The 6371-nt window shown below is 39.0% G+C and overlaps 1 long non-coding RNA gene across 1 annotated transcript; it reads left to right on the top strand.

Annotated features, from left to right (window-relative positions):
* On the top strand, positions 1-1618 carry LOC148869488 (uncharacterized). The gene is made up of 3 exons (XR_016108299.1): positions 1-198; positions 297-469; positions 860-1618. It is a non-coding gene; the product is annotated as an uncharacterized LOC148869488 (long non-coding RNA).
* Positions 1619-6371: the final 4753 nt, after the last annotated feature.

Raw genomic sequence — 6371 nt, forward strand, 5'->3', positions numbered from 1 at the left:
AGAGAACGTTGATCCGAATGCCCTCAAATTCGTAGCTTATCGCAAATATAGCCTTGCTCGTGCCCCCAAACTCGTCAAGATGATAGTGGTCGTGCCAGAATCGAAACGCGAGTCTCTGCTCCCTCGCCTCTGAGCCAAGCCCGTTTACACCGCTTCTAGTATCATCATAAGTTTTGAGCTGGCGAATTCTTGCATGAGGTACTTGTTAGCTCGATTTACCGATGTTGATGACCACTTATATTTCTACTCCATCATCTCATAATGATGTTTTTATTTTTTGAATCTGATTTGTACAGGTGGAGAAAGATGTGGCTAAAGCGGAAGAGTACTATGGAAGAGCTGTATTGGTGAGTCCTGGAGACGGAGAAGTGTTGTCTCTATATGGAAAACTCATATGGGAGATGCATAGAGACCAAGATAGAGCTCAATCTTATTTCGACCAGGCAGTCCAGGCATCTCCCAGCAACTGGTATATACTTTAAATTCCATTATTTTTTACGCGTAAATCCTAATAAACAAAAAGCAATAGAAAAGACGGGAAAGTTCATTCATCTTCATTCTATATTTGGTTTGAACATTTTCCGTCAAATTCGATTTTTCCCTTGTTTTTCTTCATTTTCTTTTATTCTTATGATGACGAACCATTTCCCATTGGGGTTGATATATTGTGTGTGGTGGGTGGGTGGGTCCAACCTTCAATCTTCAAAGTCTTTGACAATCTCCGTTATGCATGACAAATCAATCCATCCTGAATCCTCACCGTTAGTGAAACGATGTAAAAATCCTTGAGATCAATTTACCTGTAAGATTCTTAGAATTGATAGTTACTGTAATTCATCTTACATGTGGACGATACCAGAAGCGGTGCGGACAGGCTTGGTACGGAGGCAAGGGAGCAGAGACTCGCGTTCTGATTCCGGCACCGCTACTATCATCTCGATGAGTTTGGGGGCACGAACGAGGCCATATTTGTGACAAGCTGTGGATTTGAGGTCGTTCAGATCAACGTTCTCTCCTCTACACGAGCGCACCACCATGTTGGAAGAAGAAAGGGGAGGAGAGAAAGGGAAAGGGGAAGAGAGAGAGAGAGAGAGGGAGGGAGGACTTCGGAAGTCCGCCCCTGCTGCAACAGGTTCGTGTATAGTGAAGTCGGGGAAGATAAACAGTGTTTTTTCCCAATATTTATTACAAGGGTAGTATGGAGATGAAAAATATTACAACGGTAAATTTTACGAAAGTGTTGAAAAATAAAAAATGTGGTCCAGCTCACCAAATTTGCAATAGGTGGCCCATCGAGCGGAGCCCACCATTTATTCGGTGGCACACCATTTGCAAACCACCGGTTAGCTTAGCCATGAAGAATTTTTTCATAAATTCCCATTATACCCCTCAACTCAAGTATAAAAAGGGGTCCTCCTATGTTATTTCTCATTCCATTCTCCATTTCATTTTAGTGTATAGTATATACAATGTGTTGAGAGGAGTATTGAGTTGGGTGTATTGAGTATCGGGTACGGGTGTGATTCCGGTGAGGTCATTTTGTATTACTCCTATTTATAGTAAGAAGTAAGCTCCTAGTTGTTGCTCGTAGATGTAGGCAATTTGGCTGAATCACATAAATCTGGTGTTCTTTCTTTCTTTCTTTATTGCTATATGCTTTTGTCTGTTTCTATGCACGTACAAATTACGTTATTTCCGCTGTGCAATTCCAACAATTGATATCAGAGCCACACGGTTTTATTTCGGGATTCTTTCGAAATCTGTATTTGTTGTTTCGGTATTGCACGTGTTGAATATGGCAAGTTCGAGTTATACCCGGTATTGATATACCGAAATTCAACGGATCCAACTATGCAATTTGGAAGTTGAAGATGCATGATGTGTTGGTGAAAGAAGATTGTGCAATTGCCTTAGAAGGAAAGTAGAAGAAGCCTACTGATATGAAAGACGAATATTTTTGAGAAGAAAAACTAAATAGCCATGGCTGATATTCTTCTTGCTTTAGAAGATTTGGTTCTATTCAACGTATCCGAAGAAACCACTACCAAAGGTTTATGGGATAAGTTGCGGAATCTCTACGAGGGGAAATCGATGTCTAATAAAATCTTTCGCCAGCAACAACTCTACAATCTGAGGATGAAGGACGAATTCTCTTTGCAAGTACACTTGAATGAGTTCAACACTCTAGTAAGCAAATTAGCTGTTGTAGAGGTATGTATTGATGACAAAGAAAATGTTGCTCTTTTGCTTTGCTCTATGCCATACTCTTGAAATAGTTTGATAATGAATTTAAGCAATACTAAAGATTTGTCATTAGAATCTACTATTTCTATGTTGCTTACGGAAGAATCTCGTAGAAAAGTTTATGAGAATTCTTCAGGTGACGTAATGATCGTACAAGGTAGATCGAATGAGAGAAAAGACTCTATCAAAAATCAAACAAGATCCAAGTCAAGAGGCAACAAGAAAGGACTCAAGTGTTGGAATTGCAGTAAGAAGGGGCACCTTCGAAAAGATTGTCAGCAACCCAAAGTAGAGCAAAATCAGCCCAACTCTGACAAAGATCCGATTTCAAATAATTCCTAAGGAAACATCGCAGAAGGAAGTGATTCATTAGAAGATGGTGAGGTACTATCTGTTGATTCTTGTGAAAATTTAAAGCATAACTGGATATTAGATTTGGTGCTTCTTTCCATATGACGCCGTGCAGAGATTGGTTCTACACATATCAATCGTGCGGTGGTGGGACTATTTACATGGGGATAATAGCACATGCAAAATAGTGGGAGTTGGAGACGTTAGAATTATAATGTTTAATGGCATCACTCGTACAATATCTGGTATACGGTGTGTTCTTGAACTGCGAAAGAGTCTCCTGTCACTGGGAAAGTTTGATGAAGACGGTTACAAGTTTTCTGGAGAAAAAGGCCAATTGAACACCAATAAATGAGCTATGGTAATTGCAAAAGGCAAATTACAAGGGAAGCTATACCACTTGATTGGGGATACCATGGTCGGCGATGCCATCGTTGCAAATGTTGTGACTGATTCCGTCATGATTTGGCACAGAGGTTTGGGTCATATGAGCAAACAATGACTTAATGTACTTCTTGATCAAAATCTACTTACTGGTTTAAAATCTAGCGATTTGAATTTATGTGGAGATTGTTTATTTGGGAAACACCATGGAGCTAATTTTCCCAAGTCTAGAGTTAAGAGTAGAGAGGTATTAGATCTAATACACTCTGATACATGGGAAGCTACTATGGAATCTCTTGGAGGTTCATTATACTTTGTCTCTTTTATCGATAATTTTTCTAGGAAAGTATGGGCATATATGCTCAAATGGAAGGCTGATACTTTTTCCTATTTTAAGAAGTTCAAAGCTCTAACTGAAAATCAGAAGGGGAAAAGAAATAAGTGTCTGAGAACTGACAATGAGAAAGAATATACCTCGTAAGAATTTGAAGATTTTTGCAGTGAGCATGGCATTTCAAGACAGTATACGGTTCCTCGAGCCCCACAATAAAATGAAGTTTCTGAACGGATGAATCGTGCTGGAGTAGTGCTTTGGGACAAAACCGGTTAATACGTCATGTTACCTAGTAAATCGCTCTCTCACTACGACACTTGATTGCAAAATTCCAGAAGAAGTATGGTCAGGAAACCTTGTTAATTATCCTTTCCTACGTACTTTTTATTGTGATGCTTATGTTTGGATTCCTAAGGAGCAGAGGACCAAGCTAGAGGCAAGGTCCAAAAAGTGTTTTTTTTCTTGGCTATGCAGAAAGTACAAAGAGATACAGATTGTGGGATCCTATTGCCCACAAGATAGTTGTTAGACAAGATGTCGTCTTCAATGAAGATTCGATGCAGAATGAATCAAGCTCTAAGTCAACAAAGAATGTTGAAGTGGAATCTTTTCAAAGCATTCAATAGCAACAAATTGATACAACTATTGATGTACCTGAAGAGCACGTTGAAAATTTTAGAGAGACTCACAGTGATCAAGGTCGATCGAGGAGAGCTACAAGATCTCCTATTTGGCTTCAGGATTATGTAACAACTTATGCTTGCATTACAGAAGAGCACAAGCCGTGCTTATACCAGGAAGCATGCAAATGTCCAAATGCTCGTCAAATGCAAATGGCAATGGAGGAAGAAATGAAAACTCTGAAGGAAAACAAAACTTGGGACTTAGTTAAACTACCTAAGAATCGAAAGGTCATTGGTTGTAGATGGGTGCACAAACTCAAAAAGGACATTAACGGGAATATCAAAAGATACAAAGCTTGACTAGTTGTAAAAGGATATGCCCAGAAATCAGGTATCAATTTCAATGAAATATTTTATCTTATTGTTCGATTAAGTACTATTCATATTTTATTGAGTATGATTGTAGTACTTGACTTGGAGCTGGAGCAGTTAGATGTTAAAACTGCATTCTTGCATGGTAATCTCGAAGAAGAGATTTATATGACTAAACCTGAAGGCTTTGTCGAGGATGACAAAAAGGATCTGGTTTGTTAGTTGACCAAATCACTTTGCGGTCTAAAATAAGCGCCAAGGTGTTGGTGTAAGCGATTTGATTCCTTCATTGTGAGCTCGGGCTTTAGCAAATGTAAATCAGATCATTATGCCTACACATACTTTGGTAATGATCACTTCATCATTTTGCTGTTATATGTTGATGACATGCTAGTTGCAGGTACTGATAAAGGAAGTATTTCAACACTGAAAACTCGTTTAGCTAGGGAGTTTGACATGAAGGATCTGGGGTGGTTAATCAGATTCTTAGGATGATGATATATAGGGACAGAAAGAATAGGAAAGTCTGGATAACTCAAAAGAGTTATGTTCAAATGGTCTTGCGGCGCTTCAACATGCAAGATTCCAAACCAGTCAGTATCCCATTTTCTGTTGGTTGCAAGTTATATTCGGAACAATCACCTAGCACTGAAGCTAAGAAGATAGAGATGTCCCACATACCATATTCATCAGCTGTAGGGAGCCTTATGTTTGCCATGGTGTGCATCGGACCAAACATTGCACAAGTAGTGGGAGCAGTCAGTAAGTTTATGGCAAATCCAGGAAGAGATCATTGGACTGTGGTGAAGAGAACCCTTCGTTTTTTGAAGGGTACTTCTAAAATCTTCATTTGGCCAAAGCTTAAAACTAGTTGGTTATGTGGATGCAGACTATGCAGGAGATCGTGATAATAGAAAATCAACTACTGGTTATGTGTTTTCTTTAGCTAATGGTGCAGTGAACTGGGCATCAAAATTGCAATCTGTAGTGGCCTTATCTACAACAAAAGCAGAATATATGTCAACTACACAAGCATGCAAAAAAAGTATTTGGCTAAAGAGGTTGTTTGAAGAATTCCACATAAAGCAAGAAGTGACAACTATTCATTGTGATAGTCAAAGTGCATTACACTTAGCAAGAAATCCTGTCTTTCATACATGGACTAAACACATTGATCTACAGTACCACTTTGTTTGTGAGGTAGTTGAAGATGGGCAGATCTCGTTACAGAAGATCCACACTAACAACAACGTTGCTGATATGCTGACAAAGCCGGTGATGAGAGAGAAGTTCATCTGGTGCAAAACTTCTCTGGGACTTGAAGCCACATAGCAAGAGATGATCGACAACTATTCTCGAGAGAGTTTTTCACTATGAAAATTGTATTCAAGTGGGAGAATGTCGAAAAGCAAAAAAGATGGGCTAGTTGGTGGCTCACTGAATTTGCAATCGATGGCCCACTGAGCTGAGCCCACCATTTATTTGATGGCACACCATTTTCAAACCACCAGTTATGGTTCGCTTAGCCATGAAGAAAATTTTCATAAATGCCCATTATACCCCTAAACTCAAGTATAAATAGGGGTCCCTCATACGTTATTTCTCATTCCATTCTCCATTTCATTTCAGTGTATAGTGTATATAGTGTGTTGAGAGGAGTATTGAGTTGGGTGTATTGAGTGTCAGGTATGGATGTGATTCCGATGAAGTCATTTTGTATTTTTTCCTGTTTATAGTAAGAAAGAAGCTCCGATTTGCTACCCGTGGACGCAGACAATTTGGCTGAATCACATAAATCTGGTGTTCTCTCTTCTTTTTTCTTTATTGTTATCTGCTTTTGTCTGTTTCTATGCACGTACAAATTACATGATTTCCACTATGCAATTCCAACAGGAAGACTAACGGAAGGGGGTCTTTGTTTTACGGTCATAGTACAAGGGGTTTTTGTCACAAAACAAAATATAGGGGGTCTTAGTACAAGAGGGTCTTTGTAATTTACTCCCTCCCAAACGGGTACCTTTTTTTTTTAATTTTTCTTTAACCAAAAAAAATCTTTTTTTTTT

Source organism: Nelumbo lutea, chromosome 2 (genome assembly GCF_056320005.1).
Source record: "Nelumbo lutea isolate HS-2025 chromosome 2, American lotus-T2T, whole genome shotgun sequence".
Classification (NCBI taxonomy): Eukaryota; Viridiplantae; Streptophyta; class Magnoliopsida; order Proteales; family Nelumbonaceae; genus Nelumbo; species Nelumbo lutea.